The sequence below is a fragment of the Contarinia nasturtii genome, unplaced genomic scaffold, assembly GCF_009176525.2.
Source record: "Contarinia nasturtii isolate CC-2019 unplaced genomic scaffold, AAFC_CNas_1.1 Cnas_scaffold_187, whole genome shotgun sequence".
NCBI lineage: Eukaryota > Metazoa > Arthropoda > Insecta > Diptera > Cecidomyiidae > Contarinia > Contarinia nasturtii.
This window is the reverse complement of record NW_022197544.1, coordinates 7,611,472-7,634,051: the sequence shown is the minus strand read 5'-3', so window position 1 is coordinate 7,634,051 and position 22,580 is coordinate 7,611,472. Positions and strand designations below refer to the sequence as shown.

General features: G+C 32.6%; 1 protein-coding gene across 2 annotated transcripts in view; it reads left to right on the top strand.

Moving 5' to 3' along the window:
* The first annotated feature begins 4,634 nt into the window (after positions 1-4,634).
* The window catches only part of LOC116352464 (sex peptide receptor), a 72,577-nt gene continuing 54,631 nt past the window's right edge, over positions 4,635-22,580 (top strand). The window contains exons 1-2 of one of the 2 annotated variants that reach the window (XM_031785083.1): positions 4,635-4,894; positions 18,877-18,934. The gene's annotated coding sequence lies outside the window, so the exon portion shown is untranslated. The remainder of the gene's footprint in view (positions 4,895-18,876; positions 18,935-22,580) is intronic. The other variant, XM_031785084.1, reaches the window with a different exon arrangement.

The window sequence follows — 22,580 nt, the reverse complement described above, 5'->3', positions numbered from 1 at the left end:
TTCAAATTTTGGTTTCGTCACTCGTTCTTCACCTCGATAGAGGTTTTTTATTTGATTATGTACAACAATTATCATGAATATGTACCGACAATTTTCTTTCGAAATTTTGCTTTAAAAAACGCGAAATCTTTACCCGAAATTCATATATCACCAAAGAGTATCTCATTAAAATGTACAATATCTGTGCAATCAAACATCAGATTTCCAAAAAGTCCAATAATATATTTTTATGTGGACACCATGCGGTGCAAAATAATAGTCATTTTATACTTAAATGCAGACTATTACGTGTAAATGCAATCCAAAAATGCAAAAGATTGGCGTATTCGATTGTACTGATTGACAAAGATATTTCGCAAAAATAAAGCTTTTGAGTTTGAACCACGTGCGGAATGTTGAGAAAAGAGAAAAAAATTTGTTTGATATAGATCTATTGGCGCTATTCTATAATGCTGAAAGAAAACATGAATCGAAATTTAAAATAAACATATGAAAAACCGAATGGGAAAAATTCGTTGCACATTATTGATGAAAAGAATCTTTCTCATGTCACAGCAATTTGTGATTTTAAATTATTAAATGGGATTGAAATTAATAAGATTTCGCAATTGCAAACAGACATTTACAGTCGAACGTGCAAAAAAGAGACTTTTTTATAATTATCATCGAGCATTTTTTTTTGTTTGTTTTTTTTTTATGCGAATGTTGGTTCGTTTGGTATCTCATTTTTGTATGTGAATTTATTTGTTTGGGTGTAATAACAAAGTGTCTCTCGAATTGGCAATAACGGACTCTTTGTTTGCCATCACGATACACAGTCACATTTTCTGTAAAACTGAATCGGTTTATGTGCTTTTATTTGTTTTGAAGTGGAGCGCGATGGTTTTTGGGGTTTAGTAGATTTGTCTGGAGTCTGTCTTATTTAATACTTTTCTGTCACATTCGGTGAGAGTGAGTGGTTTGTGCATCTGCATTTGATGTTTTTGCTAACAATAACTGAATTTTACAAGGTCGACGGCGTATGTTCTATATATACACCATTTTTTTTGTATCGGTATATTGTCAAGCTACAGTGTTTCTGTTTCCCCTTGTACAGATGAAGAAATTTTGTGTGCGGTTTACATGTGGCCATTAAATTGCTGCTGACTTTGTTTATATTTACATTGGATCATAATCGTTTTGTAAAGAAGCCACAATGGCAAAAACATTGTGCATCTCGCTAATCTGAGAGCGACGGGCAAAAAGCAACCGAGACACAGATTGTAGGTTTTTTGGCTGAAACATAAAGCCACGAAAGCTTAAACAATAAATGGTAAACGACAGTGAACAACAACAACAACAACAATGAGAAAATAATTTGCTCGTATTTCGACTATCTGCAAATGATTGCAATTACACTTCGTTTCTTAGTTCGAATAGAGTGCAAATAGTGAGAAAAAAAATTGGTGTTTGCAAAACTTTTCATCTCAATATGTTTTTTTTTTGTTGTGTTCTCTCAGCCATAGCACCAAATTGTTCAACAGTTCTACCTATCGGCACGAAATGCATTAAATGATATGTGAGAGATATATCGAAAAAGGAGTTATACATATCTGCACAGAAAAAATATTTCACATTTATATCAGAAAACTTTTTTTATAACATAAGGTTAAAATACGGTATCAGAGATTCCAACTAATACGACAAAAGTTCGATTTTTTGTGCCGCATCGCTCTCCGTTTGAGTTTGGACCGTGAACATTTTTTTGCCTTTCGCTGTGGACATTTTTCTCGAATTCATTTTGGAAAAATGAATGAAGAAACGAGACAGCAATTGTTATTCGAACCAAGAGAATCTCAAGTCTCCATCTCCATATATAGCAATGAATTTCGATCATTTTCAAATGTATATTTGGCTTGATATTTTTTTTGCTGACCATTGTTAGGGCTAACATTAAACATTTCAAGCACATTTTTGTGTGAAATCAACAAACCTAGCATTCAAGTGAGAAAAGGGAAGATAAAATGATTAAAACCCATATGTGTTGAATGGACCAAACCCCATACAGATACATTACTTTGTTTGGTTGAAAGCAGGACACACAAACACACATAAAAAGGAAATGAAGGAAAGCGAAAGCAATGAGACCTTAAATATCACAAATGTCACATCCTGATCAAGTTGAGTATGAACTTATTTCATTTCTAATAAACTATATCTTCTGTAAGCAGAATGACACGAAGAAAATTTTCGGCATTTCTTCATGTTATGTGTGTTTGTATGTGCACTATGTGCTTAACATTTGCTCTGAATCTGAACTTACTAATAAACTTTTTCACATGTTGTGTTTTACACCAAAAATGCGCCCAAATCGAATTCACAACGTTATGAATGATAAACAAATTCACAGTCAGACTGAGTCAGACACAACACAGCATCAACAACAAGAACATCGACGGTAACGACGGATGATGACTTTTGTGGATGAGCTGCAATTTCTTGAAGCAAACGATATAGAAAAAAGAAATATTATAAAAATGTATCAACAACTGTCGTAAATTTTCTCGGTTCGTAAAATTGAGTGATTGCTTGAATTTTTTTTAATGTAATAAGAGGGCAAAACATCAAAAATTCGTCGTACAACGAATCACATGTATATACAAAGCCGAAACGTGTACGTCCATTAATTCAGCACACATAATCCGAAATAGAGATAGAGAATGAGAATAAGAAGTTAGAACGATTGTGTTGACATTTGGGTATTATGTATATGCGTGTGCATTTGTGATGCGAGTTGATTTTCTGTTTTATTTCATTCTCATTGTTTGTTGTTTATCATATTCATGTTGGTGTAATAAGCTCATTGAATGTAAAACAAACGTGAAATGACGCCAAACTCTCGTCCTCGCACCCATCAAGAATTCATTCAAACCAAAGGTTGTCATAGTAAACACAATATTACTATTATTAAATATATGTGGCATGTCGGTTCGAGTTCAGTAAACTGAACATCATTATCATAGCATCTGTGTCTGTCACATCTGCACTGAAAAAAAAAAGCTGCACAAACAGCTGAACCATATTATAATTTAGTGTATTGGACAAATCGTTGACATCTAAGCTTTGCGATCGCATAACCAATCAACTCAATCATTATTAAGAAATTCATAAGCGGAAGTTTCTCTTTCGATCTACCTCTCATTCAATAAAGTGGAATATATATGGAGATTTTACAACTTAAATTGGAAAATGCAAAAACTTTTATCAAAAGCAATCAATTTTAATTTTATCAAATGTTTATTGACCGCAACGATGACTATTTGCAGATGCATAAATATTTATGCATTGCATATTTCAGCGATTGCGATTTTAAGTTTCAGTTTGTTGGATAAATTTTCAACGAAGTAAACAAAGATCCGACGAGTTTGTTTTTGGCCATATTTTCATTTAAATTAGTTCAAAAATATGCATATGTATATCCACTTGTGTGGAAATGAAATGACATATAAAAAAAAAACAAACTAAACCATGTTAAATTGAAGTTTCCACAATATGCGGACGATTTTTATGTGCCATTCGATGTGTAGAACCATAAAATTGCGACTGTTGTTTCAGATGAATTATCAATTGAGTTTGATTTCTATGCTGGATAACGTTTTTGGCAAAAGAATCGAGTAAATCAAGCGCATGCGTTTTCATCACGCTTTACTCTCTGTTTACATGATTTTCCTCTGTTTGGTTTGCTTATACACGCTTCTCCTCCACATTGTTTGTCGGTATCGACAGTCGAAAGAGAGAACGAACGAAAAACGAATGTAACAAAGCATATTGCCTTATTTCGAGAAGAAGCATTCTTTCTCCATGTACTTTTACTGGCGCGAATTTCATTCTCTGTATTCTATCTCTCATTTTTTCGTTCATAAATATGCTTGTGCATGCTCTCTCGCTTCGTCAGTCTCGCATCCAACAATTCGCACACACCGAATCCGTACATGATTTCCTACCAAAACTATGCAAACACTGACAATTGAACGTACAATGAACAAAATCTACACATGGTTACATGAGAGACAGTGTATTCACAACCGTCCAATATCTTTCTCGGTATACCTTTTGTCGTAATTGTTTGTCACATCATTTCTGCTATTAACTTTAGCGCGCTAGCCAACATTTGGATCAGTATGATTTCGAATAGCATCGAGTCAACATACATACAGCACAACGGCACAGCGCTCACCAATAAATTCACTCTCAACGAATCGACGACGACGATAACGCCGACAAAAATTCAAACATTTTTCAAAACATCCAACACGATTTTAACAGACAAAACTGCACCGTACGATTTTGATTTCGTTCATTATTATTAGTGATTCTGATCAACGTTTTTCGACTTTTCTTTTTTCCATTCGATTTGTTCAGTTCGTGTTGATTTAAAACGAAAAAAAAAATACCACCAAACAAGTGAGAGGACATAGAATTTAAATAAATAAAAATAAATGTTTGCCATATCTTAACTGTTTCGTTTGATAAAAATTCATACTTATCTAATAATAATGTTTTAGTTGAGATAAAAATTGAATTCAGGAGACAGATAAAGTAAAAAAATAATAATAATAACGTTTCGTTTGACAATTCTTGGCAACAATGCGCAATTGAAATAATAAATTTCAATGAAATAAATCATATCTGATGTTTTCGAATAACTATTGATTTTTAAATCGACAATTGAGAAACGAAAATTGTTATTTCTCGGACGAAAAATAGACACGACCTTATATTTTACGATCATATGATTGATCCTCTCCATAGAAAAATATTGATGTGTTTTACAATAAATTTTCGAACATAATGTGCCGTTGTTAGTTTCAACAATATTCTGTTATCAAAATTGCAGATAATTTGATGTGATTCGGTAAGTTGAGCTTCATCTTGTACGTTTTTTTTCTCCCTATCTTTGTATTAATTCACATATGGAAGAAAAAGAAAGAAGATTTTTTACCACTTTCTTTTTGATAAACTTTAATTAACAAAGAAATTTTATTTCAACGAAAACTTTTTTAATTTTGATTTTCGAAAAATATTGCACACGCACATGAAACAAGTAGTTAATCTTAAAAGTTAGTGCATGTATGAAGATAATTAATGTTTGACAAAAGTTGAAAATAAGTATAAAAACCAACAATTTAAAATACGCACAAAAAGGCATTTTCAAGAGAAGGAAGAAAATAAAGAAACATCTCCAACAAGATAATAACTGTTATTCACATTTTGAGCTTTTTAGTTGCCATCTGTATCTGTCTGATAATAATGTAAGCGATAAATACGTGTGCGGTTAAAATAGGCGTTTTGTATGCGGTTTCCTTTACACCTCATTTTCTTCATTAGTTTACCTGAATCTTAAGTATGACAACAACAAGGGCGAAAAGACGAATTAGATATATAAAATCACTTGAATGGAATTTGCGTTTGTTATTTTAAATAATACGTGGAAAATACCGCGAAATGGCAAGCGGCCAATATGTCTATTAGCCCATTCTCGAAATTAGTTTAAGTGATTTTGTCGAGTTTTTCGTCGCATAATTCCGATTCGATCGGCATAATGAAATTCACGATTATTGTTTCTCTGTATTGCTGTGAAAGCATTTGCGATGCGATATGTGTGAAAATTCGTGTGCAATTTATGGGTTTTACGAAACCAAAGACAACAACTATATAGTAATTTTTTTTATGTGGAAAATCCCCGATTATTTATATTTGAAATGTTTATCGGTCGTTGTGAAATGTAGTAAGTGCAAATTAAAGAACCACCATTTGTTATTCGTCATTCACTTCAGAACGCTTTTAACGTGGATCTGATATAGTTAGTACTCAGATTATCACGTTGTATATATGTTTTTTTTTCTTATCGCATTCCATTACCGACAAACATTTTTTATTTCACTTTTGCCGCCTCGTCAGCCTGCCACCAAAAACATTTGCCAAGGTGAAATGATTCAACGATAAAAAAATCATTATTTCGAATTCAATTAATATAGTAGTGAATAAAAGGCACAAAAAGGATCTTTTTCAAATATTTTTCTTTTCTATTTACTCAAGCGATTACATTTATAATTAATGATAAATTGAATAAACAAAAATATGCAAATATTCAAATTGGTTGTAGTGGAATCGCTAGACTCTCAGTTTGTATCCGTTTTTTTTTTAATTTTGTTCAAGTCCAGTCTATTTATTACACAAGATGTTATGCGCGGATGCATTTATATCAAAAATTATCGAATGATGCAGATAGAAGATATAACAGTTAATATTTTCGGTGTTTTTGATGAAATGTCGCTCTCTTCATTCATGAGCTTTCATTTTGGCCCTGTTGTTAATCATTCATTCGCTTTTCTTCAAAATAAACATTTTAGCTCTCCCTTAAGATAGATTCATTTTCTATTATAGATGAAGAGTATCTGTCGGTAGAAAAAAAAGACACAAACAGACGACTCTTCGGCGAAATTGTGTAGCAATGACCAAAAATAGTTCAAAATTTACACGCGTAGATCACAATGTTGTTATGTACTAAGCTTGTGATCAAATCTCATTAGCAACCATTCGATTGAAATATAAAGAAGTACTTGTCGTCAAGGACAAACAAAGAGATTATCACGTTCTTAATAAGTGTGCAACAAATACACTTTGTTTTACGGCAATCAAGTAGGCGATTGCCAGGAATTTTATCAAAGGGAGCTTACTTCAAACTGAGAGGAGCATTAATTCATGATTCACCAGAAAAATATTATCACTACATTGGATTTCAAATGTATTGTTTCGGGCCATGGCCATACCTACGGCATGGTATCAGGCATGGATAATCTTCACAACGTCCAAATGCAGTTTGCCTGATATTTCCACATTGTTGTTAATTTTTGTAAATTTCTACAAAATATGTATCTGAACCATCTGAATAGTTGTTATTGACGTTTAATAAAAGATAAAATACATGGTTTTTGTTTGTTTGCGATATGATATTGCCTATGGGCCATAAGTAATAAAATTGTATTTATTCAATGAAATGCTGTTCATTAACCTCTTCTTAATATCCATATCAGTTAAAAAAATCTTTCAAAATAATTTTCAACTCATTACGACGGTAATAAATGTTTGATCGCTTTTCTAGTGCCTTCCTCAAATGGAAATGGGTTCAAAAATGTTAATAAGTATGCCAAAGGATCTTCACCCCACTAAACAATAAATCTGGGGGACGGACACAAAATCTAGTAAAATCTAGTTTCATAGTTTACTAATTTTGCTAATATTTTTCTAATATTAATAAAAAAATCTACTATTATAACTATACAGACATACTAATATTGCTAATATTAGTTCACTAGTATAAACGTCAAACGTCAAATAGTTGATCTCAAAGTGAAATCATGTATGAATTTTTCATAAATTCTTAGATGAACATTTAACATTTTTTTTTTTTTTTCCTGGTTTAGAAAAAATAAAATTTATTTCTATTGAATACAAAAACACTTAAAGTAACAAAAAAAGTTTTCGGTGAGCAAAGTGCGCAATTCTCTAACAAGCAATGGTGAAGCAAAACAAACTAATTTTTGCTAATATTTTTCTAATATTCCGCTAATATTCTAATATTTATAATGGTGTCCGTCCCCTAGCAATAAATTGATATAAAACATTCAGACTCTGGATTTCGGCATCATCGTCACTAAATATGGGTGGGGAGGTGGCGATATAAATTTTAATCAAATCTTTGAAGTGATGTGAAAGTTGTGGGTGAAACTGAATGTGCGTGTACATATGAAACGATGAAATTCATTGCTGCCACCCATAAAATACATGAACGATGATAAAATTCGGACAAAGCAAGTCCGGTAAGCATATAAATCATTCAATAACCTTAATAAAAAATAATCGACTAACGATTTTGTTTCGGATGTCATTTGCTGTTTTCTTCTTAAATAAAATCATTGAGCCACTGATTTGACAGGCTCGTTTGCAAAATCTATTATTTGAAGTGTAAGAGGTGAGCTCATGGGTGTGCATGAATAAACCGAAACGGGTCAAACGATTGCATGGAAAGTGAGTCCAGCAAACATAACAATTTTCGTCATCGCTTTTACGTGGGCATAAGATAAAGTGACGATCTTTGTTCGGTGTAACGCATAAAATGTCAAGTGAATAAAAGAAAATAACGCACACCCCGAACGACCAGAAAACGACTGAACAATAGCAATAAATTGATGCGCGCCACACAAATGGCGTAACGCTAGTTGCTACATAGAAAATTTCTTTTTAATTTTCTATTTATTATTATTTTTTATTATGAGTATGGTGTGGTGTGTAAACACAAAGCAACAAAATACAATGCACACAAAATACAACGAATTAAATTTATATGTTCCTTTTTCTTTTCATCAAACGACGGATTTTAGTTTGAAATATTTTATTTGGAGATGGTTGATGTTTGTTTTGTATTTGTATATGTAATGTTCTGTGTAAATAACGAAAAAGAAGATGAAGAAGAGAAAAGAATTGGCAACATTTCACATTTGAATTATTGCAACAAATAATCGAATGCGCGATTCATAAACGCACATTATAGGCGGAGGAGAATGTGAGACATTTGTTCGTTGTTAATTTTCTTCGCCGGTTTCATTTTTTTTTTTGTTGTTCTGCTGTGATTCTGAAAATTTATTGTTTTTACTGAGTTTCTTTTTTGGGAAATGTGTGTATACCATTTTTGGTGTATTTATTTATAAGTCCTTTGTCTCAACTGCCACAAATTTAATCGCATTGTTTGCATTTAATTTTTGTATGGTATCCCACTCTTTTTTCCCACAATAGGGCAAACTTATGCTATATACACGCAAAACATGCACACCACAAAAGTCCACAATCTATCTAAACGATATAGATATTGTGAATGAAAGGCACAAAATCTTGATGCTCGCCTTGGTTTGTGTTGGTCTGTGTCAATGGGAGGAAATGACAGCAAATTTTAAAATTGGCGCGCTGTTTAGTTTCGATTTGAGTTGTTAAATTACATTGACGTCCGCTTTGAAATTCGGGGCGCCACCGTCGGCTCAAAGAGACTTGAAGTCTTCACATCCTCTCATTGGTTTGTGTACAACAATGAAATGAGAAAGAATTTTGCTGGGGTTTTCGGTATATTTATACGCCTAAGAACCGTATCCGTTCTTGTTGTGTTTCAAAGTCGTCAATACGTACATCGTTTTCCCCTTTCTCTCTCTCTCTCTCGCTCTCTTCTTTTTATGTTGTTCTAAACTTTTCACGTTCTTTTACTTATTTATTTTATTTTATTTATTTATTAATACGTAATGCTATGTAGCCAAGTATTAACTACTCAATGTCTAGATGCTTGAACCCGTCGAATCCTCGACTTTTGTGTTTGTGCGTGTGTGTGTGTGTGTGTATGTTTGTAATTATGCCTTTTGGCTTTGGTTGTTGTCCGTAACAAAAATTTCATTTTTCCCAGCTTTCAGTCCTCTTAATTACATTTATTTATTCTTTATCCTTTGTTCGCATGTGCTGCTCCGTTCATTTTTATTGCAGCTTGTTTGGTTTGTTTATCCATCGTCGGTCAATTCATCCAAAATGATAAAGTGAATGCGCTTTCTTTGCACACGCTCACCATATTTTCTCCTCGCTACGATTCATTCATTTACTAACAATTTATGCGATGCAGTTGTTGTTTACTTTTGAATTTGCTCAAAATACAAATACATTCCATTCGTAATGCATGGGGGGTCAATAACAGCCGTACGTACACCATCACCACCAATAATGTTTTGATACAAGAAATATACATCTGTACAACGACACGTGACTGTTATTTATATCTATTAAATAAGACTTTCATTGTGAGTTGTGTATGAACTCAAGTGCATCGCTTTTAAAACTAGATCAAATGGAGATTTTACGATATGTTTGTACAAATGCATTGAAAAGACAGTGCATTTCAATCAAAATACGATTAAAACTTATTACATACAGTGCCGTGCAAAAGTTTGAGACCACCTATGTATTTTTCATACAAAATGGCATGAAATACCATTTTTTGAGGTTTCAAAAATAATACTTTTTATTCTTAGAAATCAAGGATTTTCGGCATATTGTTTCAATATCTTATGAAGAACAAAATAGTAAATATTTAGAAAAAGAATATGATGTATACATTCACTTTCTTATCTTTGCCAATGCGTTGCCAAATTGTGTTGGGTTTGACACAATTCACAGTTTCTAATTCATTCGATGATAAACCAACCACATGAACCAATATTTGTACTTTTCACTGACAATGTGTTCTTTTGTGTGTTCTTTTTCTTTTTTTCAAACATCTCACCATCATCAAAAAGAGCAAATTGCAGGCACTTGGTATTATTTGTTCATTTAATAGAGTGTTTGATTCAATTGAATCGAAAACCGAAGTGAACCGTTCGTACCAAATAATAATACAGTACAATATATAATTCAAAGTTTATTTATATTGTGTTTTCGCAACTTTTTGGTGTACTGAATTATATGGTCTCGGATATTTCCGTGCCATTTTCAACAGCGTGTAGGCATTGATTCGAACTAAAAACTAATTTAAAATGTATGTGTATGCGCGTACGATACTTAATCACGAACATTTAACATGCTTGTGTATACAAATAAGCGAATATTTGTAAATGAAGTGCGTTAAAACACCAATAAATTCACACCGTAAATAATTGCTCCCGGTTCACACAGTTTTAGCTACAGCTGGTGGTATGACATTGTAATTGGATGATTTGCTAATGTGAATCGCAAAATTGCCGCCGACATTTTAGCGAGTCTGAATAGAGATTATAAGCCAAACGCCACACAAAATCATTGTTTACTTTTAATGGGAATAAATTGGAAGTTATATAAACATGGCAGCTGTTATTACCTCATTTGCTCTCACTCTCTCTCTCTCTCTCTGTGTCCTTTCTGTATGCATGTAGAAACAAGCAAAAATTCATTTCGAATAAATCGCCGGGATGCTTTTTTAACAAAGAGTTTGAAGCACAAATATGTTAAATCTATTTTTCATTGCTACTCTCTACAATGCGCCAATATGTCAAATGCTTCATGTTGTTTCAGTTTTCAACAGGGCATTTCAGTTTTCAAAAATCAGGTACATTCAAAATAGGCATTGAAGTTTTCATGTCGCCATTTGTATACATCATGTGGCGATATAGTGTACGAGCGTACATAGTATATGTTGATCACTTTTTGTGGTTTCATGAACGCATTGTAAACCATTTCATATAACAGCGATAATGCATCTCAAACTCATGACATTTGTAAAATATACACATCCGATGAACGAATGTCCTATTTCCAGAAATATTTTTAAATGCCACATACGTTACGCGAACGAGATTTTAATTCGGATTTAAGTACGCATTGAGAATGACTAGAGAATCTATTCTTATTTGAACTATAAATCAAGCAAATACAAAACAACCAGTCCTAGATTGCCTAGATTATTGCGTTTGTGCATGCAGTGCAGCCACATTTAAGTTTTTGCTTGGTAATACAAATACGACCAGTGGTTAACTCATTATTTTAGTTGAAATATCAGAGGTTTTGTGGAATCTAAATCTTTTGATAAACCAAGTCAATTGTTTTTTACCGAATTCTGTGTAATTCATTTGTTTTCGAACCAAATGCAGAAAATCGCACCAAAAATAGCAGAAATAATTTACAATTTCGTATTATTTGAAACTTATTTTCAAGTGATAGTTGATAGTTGACAATAAACATTCAAAGCGAAATGGTTTTGTAATGCGATGATTCAAAGTTACTTGAAATGTTTTCAATTTATTCGTAATCATTCCAAAAAGGTTTATTTTCGTAGAGATTCATTGTTCTGAAAATGGTATTTATCATCAATTACAAATTTCACTGAAAATGAGTTTGAAGTAATTTGGAAATCCGGATGGAATATTTTGTCTTTTGCCAAAATTCTAACATTCAAAAAAAGAACAAACTCTATACGATAATGGAGAATCGTCAATTTTGATAATTTGCTAGATTGAAATGTGATTTTAAACAGCTTAATTTCCGATAGTGATAAATAACTGGTCTACTGTACTTCCTGTATTTACTGGATATTATTGATTATCCTCAACGGGAATAAAACATCAGTGTGATAAAGATCAATTGTGAACACTGAGTTTGCACACCATGCATTGCAAACAAATCAAATGAAATGGGATAAAGTGCGAACATGTTCGTATTCAAAATAACACCGTAACATTTTCAACTTTTGGAATAGATATCATCGGGTCTTTTGAAGCGTTTTATTACACATCGCCCGCATCTGAAATGGGCAAAAAGTGATGAAAAGGGCGATTTTCCAAGAAAATTACAAAATTGATTTTTTTTTTTTACAAAGAGCTAAACTTTTAAAACGGTTTATAAGAACCTGATATGTGAACTCTGTGTGTAATCAAGAAGTGAGTTTCAATTTTTATTTTCATTCGTTTACATTTCGATTCATTGAAATGGCGATTCAGTTTTTTTCGAAAATTGACCAAGAAAACTCTTATCACGTTGAATAACACAAAAACACATCAGTTTTTTTTGTTAAATTACCATCTAATAAAGAAAATAAAACACATCGATGACCTACATGGGATGGCTGATTAATGGTTTTTGCATACAAACACATGCATCTATAAACGTAAATTCCATTCCAGATTGGATGTCATTCCGTGAAAATACCAAATACAACGTTATTCAAAGAAACGTAGAGTAATCGGTATATCATTTAACTTCATTTCAAAGGAAAAAATGCGTGTATTTCTTTTTTCGTGTTAATTCTCCCGTCAAATTGCATACACAATCGAATAATATAAAATGCAAACGTACACAAAATACGCACATACACATCGCATGTTCCACACTCACGAGATAAAAAAGATATCTCACAAAGAAGAAATCGTACAAACATTTGAGCAGATTTGATTGGATTTGATTCCTTTTTTTCTCCCTTTATCAGTTCTCTCATTCCGATTTAATTCCTTCAACATTTATTTCTCTTCAATCACCAGAGATAAAAATTGGACTGGGTAAAATTTGAGTACTCGATTGAAATTTTGCAAATCTAAATACAGATTTGAATTGTACATATTTTGTACATTTTTATACAATATACGTTGTTATGATAATATGGATGATTAAAAAGTTGCCCATTCGCGGCGAATTCAAAAACTGCTATAAAAATTGGACTGGGTGAAATTTGGGTACACGATGATAATTTCTCAAATCTGATGGTTGATTTGAATTGTACATATTTTGTACATTTTAACGACGTATACACTGGAGGTGTACGAAATTTAAAAAAAAAAAATCCGTAAATCGAACTTTTTTGATTTTTGAACTTTTGGCTCCAGATAGTGACCCGATGAAAATTTTTCAAATCTGATGGGTGATTTGAATTGTACATATTTTGTACATTTTAACGACGTATAACTTTGGTGTTGTACAAATTCGGGTAAACATTTTCCGGGTTTTGATTTTTTCAATTTTTAAAAATCCAAATTCTGAAAAATTTTTGTTGGTACATAATCATAAAAATTGTTGTACATAATTGTACATAATTAGTACATTTTAGTAGTATATACGATTTTTTGAAAATTGACATCGACCGGAAATTGACTACCTATCCTGTAGTTCGGGTTTGATAATGCAATATTATTTACGATATCTTTGATAAAGCTAAGCAAGTTCGTTGAGTCGCGTACTTTCCTTGAGATGCTCAATTTCCGTTGTGAAGGTTCATTTTTGTAGCGGAAAACAGACTGGGAAATTATAGTTTTTTTTTTTTAGTTTATTGTCTTGATGGAAACAAGTTTGTCAATGAAACCAATTGGTAACGCAACTTGGAATAAAGCTCGGTCAAATATACGTAAGAAAATTATGTTTCACAAATAAAAATCAAGATAAGCAGAAAATTATTCACATTTATGCTTTGAGTGATAGGTATTCATTATAGAGACGGAAGCTGAGTAGTATTACTTCGGTACTTAAATACTGTAGTAAGCATTTTTGAATGCACGGAAATGAATTGTAACGATTATTTGAATGAATATTTTAATTGGATAATGCACTTTTGTGACTTGACTTGGCAAGTTAATAATATTTAATCTTTGTCGCTAATTAATTTTCTTATAATTTTCTACATCGTATTTATAAATGCGCACAACTCAATTCTGTTCGGAGTTGACGAGTCGCTTCATTAAGATTCATACGTCTTTTTATTGTGAGCACATTTTTCGTTTTGTCCTTATTCGCATACAGTTCGAATCTTAGTAATCGATGCGGAATCAAACTTAATTTGAAAAGATAACCTCCTCGAAGTCTTTGAAGTTTTCTGAAAGAGTACAAAGATTTTTGTGACATCTCACCCGTAAGTTGACTAACTTTTTTTAAAAAATAGATACGCTTCTCATGTCTCGATGACATTTTTCGCTTGGTTGATGTTCTTAAACATGTCAATGTGTTTGGCATTAATACTCAATGCTTGACAGATTTAAAATATATTCACCCTTGTATGGGGCTTTTTATTTTTATGGTAACGAGTCTTTTGCAGATTTTTTTCATTGTATACCACCCAATTTCATGTAAATCTCATGGAAAATGAAAACTAAGTTTCCTATTATTGTATATAAAAAGAAATCTGTCTCAACTTTTGACCCATTTTGATGATTTTTTTTTAATAATTTAAAATTCATAATTTTGAATATGAACTGATGAAAGTTTGTATATTTTATATGAATGGAAGAAGAAATGTAAATGTTGAAAGATTTCACTGAATTTTTTTTCATGGATAATATCAAGGTATCAGCTATCATCTTGAAATCTCTTTTTTCAAATTCTCGAGCTCAATTCACAGATATGATATTTTTCTGTTTCGAAAATTCGTTCAGGAAAATGATTTTCATTTGAAATGAAGTTTTTCGTGTGGGAATCTTGATTTGTACATTGTAATTCGAGTTCAAATTCTACGATTTTGATTAACATTTCTCAGTTTGTCGCTGCTGAGATGTCCTTTCGAAAAAACGAAGCCACGATACTCGATCGACCTCATGAATAACAGCTTTAGTACAACAAACTACTGAATTTTTATGTATATTCATGAAAAGTCGCTATAACTCCAATTCAAATCGTAGAATTTTGATTAAATTGATAAGCTTTTCTGTGGATCCTGAGGGTTAAAAATATTTTTTAATATCCACTTGTTTATACATCGAGCATTACTTCTAAGTACGTTCTATACTTGACAGTATACTTTTTTGTTGAAATAGTTATTGAAACGTTCATAATTTGCATATATGAATAGAAACATGTAATAAGATTTTACTGCATACATCTAATTGAGATTTCATAGGAATGATGAATGAAATGAATGGTTGAAAAGTGCAGTGAAAGTCATTTTTTGGCCGATTTAATACAATAACATTTTAATTTGGACATTAAACACGAATGAATGATATGGAAAATTCCATTCGATTTCCACATGATTGATTAGACTTAATAATGTTTTTTTTTTTTTTAAGTTGATATGAATTCGGATTTGATGGCACCCCCATTTTTCTATAGATATGAATAATTTAATTGGATATTATGGAAATGAACATAGATTTTCTAATTCGACATGGACGAATGAAAGTGAAAATTGAAACATTTTTGATTGAATTTGACCATTTCGCCAACCGATGTGTACCAAAGCATAGAATTTGCACAGAAAGTGTTCATGCGTGCATATCTGTGGTCAGATGTCACTCACTCCTTACAATAATAAATCAACGTGGCATTCATCTGTTTATATATAATGTCTATAGGTTTTTATGAAAAATTACAATTTTTCGTGTTTATGATGCGCTCTTTTATTCGGTTTTTTCTGTGGTTAGATGATTATCCGAACATAATTGAATTTGAACGCATCCACCGCATAAACAAATACATTATCTCTACGTAACCCATATAACTCATTTGCGGAGTGATTTTGTCGATGACGGGACTGTGCGGAGTTCGGCGGAGATAGCATGCAAATGCTGTTCATAGATTTATTTTGTCCAATCGAACATCTTAGTAGCCGTACACACAGCTAAGTTACTAATCATCTGCGTAAGAATGATACACATAGAAGTGCTGTTACCCTCGTACACACAGAGTTTGTATGTCATCTCCGCCAAACTCCGCACAGTCCCGCCACCGTCAAAATTACTTTGCAAATGAATTTTATGGGAACCATCAGATGTTATATTGTATTTGAACAAAAAATTAGCTAGCACGGAGTGTGCCATAAATGTTTACTCAAATCAATTTGTCATTCATCGATTACACGTGTGTTTTGAGTATGAGTGTCTCATCCGGTTCGATGGAAATAGATCCAGGGGCAACATCATTACTAAATGCTTTGCAAAATAACTGAAAACTAGTTTCGTTGGATTGAAAGAAACAGTTAAAATTATTTGAAAAAAAAAAAAAAAAAAAAAAAAAAATACTTGAAATGATGTCGGTGGACCCCTTGGACTAAATCACTTCCAGATTTTGGTTGATTGCTTTGTAGTCATTTAATTTGATTTGATTTGAATAATATGGCTTATATTTGATTGATTGAAACTTAAAAGGTTTTGCGAATGCTGAAATTTGAATAAGATGCCGTCGCCGCGATGTGCATATAAAAAAACCTTAGCACAAATGTATTCTATCAAATGAAATGCGTAAATGCTGTTAATTTAAAATTTTTGTTAGCTTCTTTGATGTCGGCGTGTGGTAAATTTGTGCGTTATATATTTTAATGTTTTAATTGATTCGAATCATTCAATCTATTCGAAAATTGGTGTATTGATGCAAATAATCGACCAATATATTTATCAATCGATACTTGATGATTTCCAATTGCTTTCCACCGCCAGTTTTTTCATGGTCGAATGTATCCACATATTGACCAAAAACTTCACACCGATGATATTAACTAAGTAATTTTGTATGGTAATGATTATCGCAAGCAAACGATCTCTTGTTGTGTGTTCTGTTTTTCGTTTCGAACAATTAATTCTAATAAAATGCGCTTAATCGACGCACTGTTCTCTATATTTGTCTGGGTGTGCTTCGACTTATCAACTAAAATCAATGGGATAATTCTGTACTTATTTGACCATCGAAGGTCATTAATAATCGATTCCAGTCGGATACTTTTTCTTCATTTGTTCATTGAGCTGTTTATTTTCTATTTTATTCTTCTCGCGCTCGCTTCTTTATCATTCGCTCGATTTTTGTATTTTTGGTAAATTACTGTTTGGCATACCACATTCATTTGCAATTGAAACCCAATTTCTTGTTTGAATGTCCAATTAATTGAAGGCATGTACTAATTTATTTTTATCGATGTTTCATGCAATCTCAATACTTTCCTCCATCATTTTGGAACAGTTGAATAAACCCCGGAGAGATACTGACAATAAGAAAGAATTTGCTATCGCGCGCGCAAAAACATGAAACTCATTATGCCGTACAAGTTGATTGGCTGAATCATGAAGCTACCACTTTTGTTGGTGCGTGGTACTCAAAGCTTTAAGTTCAAACTTAGCAGACATTTGGTTGTTTTGACTATTTGAATTTCGAATGCATATCGATTTGTGACAATAAATGCGATTGTTATTATTCACAAAGTACGAGAATGATTGAAAGGGAGAGAGAGCGAAAAAAAAAACGGAACCGAGATTTGCGATGAAGTTGTTGTTACATCGGCGTAACCCTGAAAATAACAACGTATATGTCATTGCCTCGTTACTTTTCCATCTTTTTGAATGTTCTTAATATGCATTTCTCATATGTAATTGTCCGTCGCGTCGTATGCTTGCCTGTCTATGTGGAATTCGAAGATTGGGGTTATTTCATTTTTTTACCTGAGTAATATCGGTTAACGCCGCTTTTCAGCCGTAAAAAAGTAACACCCAACAACACAACAATTGACAGATGAAAAAAAAGCATCGAAGTTTTATTCCCATCAAACACACATTAATAGCTGTACAGACTGTTCGAATTGCGTATCGATTGTGAGACGAATACATTTTATTTTTCATGAAATCAAAATTCAAAGAGAGAATCTACAAACTAATATCCCGGGTGAACATCTTAGACGTTCACGGCAGTGTGTACACGTTCGCCATATAAAAATACATATTATACAAAACATTTCTTATAGAACAGCAATATTTGTTTATATAACGAAAGTCTAAGTGAACGTGTTTCACGAATGTCTAACCATAAGATGTTCACACAGGATGCCTTGCGATAACATTACAAATCAAATGCACACTCAACGTTTCTTTTGAATTTCACTTTTATTTGACAACAACGGTGACACCACACGATTTGAACGTCATCATAAAATCAAATGTGTGTTCACAGAATACACAATCGTATGATTATTATTATTTTTGTCTATTCAAGGCACTAGACTCGATTTATATTTGAGTGGATGAGTATGAAACTGCGCTTTAGAACTTATTCCTTTAATGAATTTCGGATAAGAGATAGTAGAGAAGCATCTTCGGCAATATCTAAGGTTCTAAACACTTGTCAAAGATACACACCTATCTTTTATCAATAAGGTACTGAAGCCTAAGTTGGTCTCAGTTATCTTCATTTTTTATTCTCAGCGAATTATTTTTATATGTACGAACTTTGATAAATTTCCAATATTAACGTCATCTATGGTTTTTTTTTTTTTGCTAGGAGTGTTGCTAATTTTTCCTAGTTTCTAGTTTTTAGTAAAAAGCTTATAACGTGTACATTTTATATGACCTAATAAGTTCTAATTTTTACCAATTTTTCTAGCTTTCGAGTTTGTGTCGACCCCCTAGATTTTTGACATTACATTGTCTTCCATCTTCAGGTATGATTCCACATATATTGGTTAATATAATACGTTCGCCCGTTATTTTGATACAATACCACAGTCTTTAGGCAAAAAATTGGCAAGCTTCGTAGATTCTTAATTTTAATGTCATTTTATAGAAAAGTTTCCATAGTTCATGAATGTCGTATTCGATTAAATATCTCTCGGCTGTCTTGAATGACTGATCTATTATTTCTCTGTTTTTATTATGAGCACACATTGTTCGTAACGAAATACACCCGTGGTCGTACTTTTCTATCGAATTTATAAATTATTCAGGAGCATGCATTGTCTAAATATTAAAGCAAAAAATGCCAATGAGCGCTAATATCGTAGATTTTTCTTTATCGATTCCACCAATACGACATCTACTAAAAAACTCGCCGATTTCTGTTACTAGTGGTGTTTTAATACAGCTCGTGTAAACGTACAAAGGAACACACAGACTCCGATTCTGTGTATGCGTATGTATTACAAATCTCTGCACTCAGTCGTCAATCGTAGCTGCTTGTGCAAAATTTACAATACATACGCATACACAGGATCGGAGTCTGTGTGTTCTTTTGTATTAGTTCATCTGTAATACAGCCATAGCCGAAGAGTTCGTTTGAGCTGTGTCAAAGCAACAGTAGTAACAAAAATCGGTATCTTTTTTAACAGATGTCGTATTCGCAGATCCGATAAAATTAATTTGTATGGGGAATATACGATACTATTTCCCATCGAAAAATGCAAACGAAACACATACGAACAGTATAAAAAAAAACAATGGTTTAATACAATCTCAATGATGTATGTGATTTGGTTGTCTGTCGTTCTTCCTTCCGATCTATATCTGTCTCTTTCTCTATATAAATTGAAATCGATTCGATAAAAAAGAATATTGAAAAATCGAAGCCGATACATTGTACTTCTCTAGGTCATCTGCAATAATTTTGACCTCTTCAACATGATACTGTTACTCATGAACATGAAAATACGTACTGTTTGCGCACATATATGAAGAGATATAAAAAAAGGATAAAGGCAAAGTCATAAAATTTCGATTTTGTTTCACAAATCGGTCGAAGTGGAATAGGCTAAGAATCGCGCGCTTTATTTTCTTTTTGTGTTATCTCTCGTCGGTCGCAATTTGTTTAATCATGCCCAATATATTTGTGTACTTCATCAAAGGAATATTGAAAATTTGATGGCTAGCCATTCGTCCAGATATCCAATTCAATCAGTCCCTGTTCAATGCTCATTCAATGCAGTCAGTCGATTGCACACCCATAACAGGAATAAAATAGAAGAATAGGTAACAATAAAATTGACAGAAACAATAATTCACGTTTATTTGATGTGAATTCAACTAGTTCGATTTGCTAACATCAATCCATCTCAATCTCGTCAATTTCATTCACGGTGAAGAATTGCGTGTACACAATTTTTGTTCAGTTGATTAATTTCCGATACGGTTGTAATGAGGAAAACAGAAGGCAGCACAATTTGTATTCCATAAACAGACGATATCGAAACGATCGTTTGTCATGTGGAAAAGTATATTATTGTATTACTGATTTTATATTCTTGACTTTCAAACATTTTCCACATTGAAGTGATCATGCCTCGGGGGTCAGTTCTCACGATGTATGCATGACAATAGCAATAAAACAAGAGCCAACGTGCGCACACACAAAAAAAAATATTGAAAATAAACGTAATCGTGACGGTATATCGTGTATACACCATATTCTATGCGAAATGAACAACGCCGTCACAATCCAAATGGAAAGGATGACGGGATTTATTGTATGCGGGTGTTATTGCTGCTTATTGTTGTTGTTATTGTTTGTGACAGGCAGAAACCGGCCAATTATCGATGGCACTTTGAAGTGAAAATTTGATATTATCTCATCATGTCTTATGTTGAAGAGGAAAAAAAGGAATAACGACACCCACAACGAAGATAACATCCGCCAATTGTGACCATTGCACGCTGTCATTCTCGTCACATATAAATATATTTATGTTTGTTTTTCATTCGAAATACAAAAAGCTATGCGCAGAAAAAGCGATAAATTTGAATGAAATAATATATTTGAAATATACGACGATTGCAAAAAAAAAAATTATCGCTAGAAAGTCGCCTGACAGCCGCTGGCTAAGAGGCAATGACATTCTACTCCTGTGCGCCCCTCATCCATCTGCACATACATTTTCTTCAGAATAAATTTTCAACGATGCTGGAACATTTCCAATCAAATTGCCGTACATTTTAACATCGTAAATCGTTTGAGCAATGGGAATTGCGCCAAATCCGTTTATGCTTCTATAAATACCATCATTATGATGCTCGCTATTGCAAAAAAAAACCCGATAAATGAGTAGATAGAGCAAGAACTATATTTGAAATGTATATAGCATCAACCTGTACTGACATCCGAACCATTTTCGTATTTTCATTCGACAACACTATATAATAATAATGATGGCTTGATATCGTCACTGTACGTGACGATGATTCACACCGGAAGCGCTATTTTCTCCGTAATTTATGTTGACTAAATGAAATGTATAGTTAGTCGACAGGTGTAGTACGTGTACATTGCACAATGTGAAAATTAAATTGAAATAAGAAGAAAAAGGTATAAAACTCTTTTGATGTCACTTATTTGAGCTTGATTGACGTATTGCCGTCAAGTACAATAACAGAAATAAAAGGGAAAGTTAATCATTTAGTATCGACTCAATTACGATTATTGAGAAAGTGGAAATATATAATGAATAAATATCAATCATTAATCAATAACCATTTCCAAACGGTGCCGATGTGCTCGAGGTCCAATATTACATTTTGAAAATAAATATTGAATATCATTGGAAATCATTTCAATAAAAATGAAATTAAAAGTTATTGATTATAAATTAATTGCATTTATTGAAAATGACTGGTGTCATTCACTCAATATTCTTTGCAATCATAATATATTTCGATTATCTATTTTACTTATTAGTTTATTTATTCTTTACAACAACAAAAAACGAATCTCAGTGATATTGGTTTATCCGAGCGAACGACGTTGAAAATAAAGTCAAAATTATTTGATTGGATTCGTCGTTTCTTATTAGGCAATCATTTCGTATTTTTTGTAACATAATAGCTGCCGTAACATTTTCCATTATTATGAAATATCCATGAATACCTTCAAAGGGGTGCTTAATCCATTTAAATGCACAAAACAATGTATGTGTAGGCTAAAAGCATTCGTGATATGTGTCAGCAACAGAAGCGTTGATGGTGCGTTAGAAGAAATGAGAATACGTATACAAACCAAAGCGTGCACGATATAATAAGAAATTATGATCTTTATTTATAAGGTTTATTTATTGGCTTTCGGGTACTGATCACGGTTAATACAAAGGTGTTGAAGAGCAGCTGCTTAGCCGCCTCAGAAATAATAGGAAAATGGAAGAAAAGCAAAAGGCATTCTGATAACCAAAAAATACCGGCACCAAATTCAACGCATCTAAATGTATAAATACCACATGGCAAATATTTTCCGACATAGAAGATAATTTTTCTGTGGTGTCGAACACATGTTTTGCCCATTTTCACACACACACACACACACACACACACACACACACACACACACACACA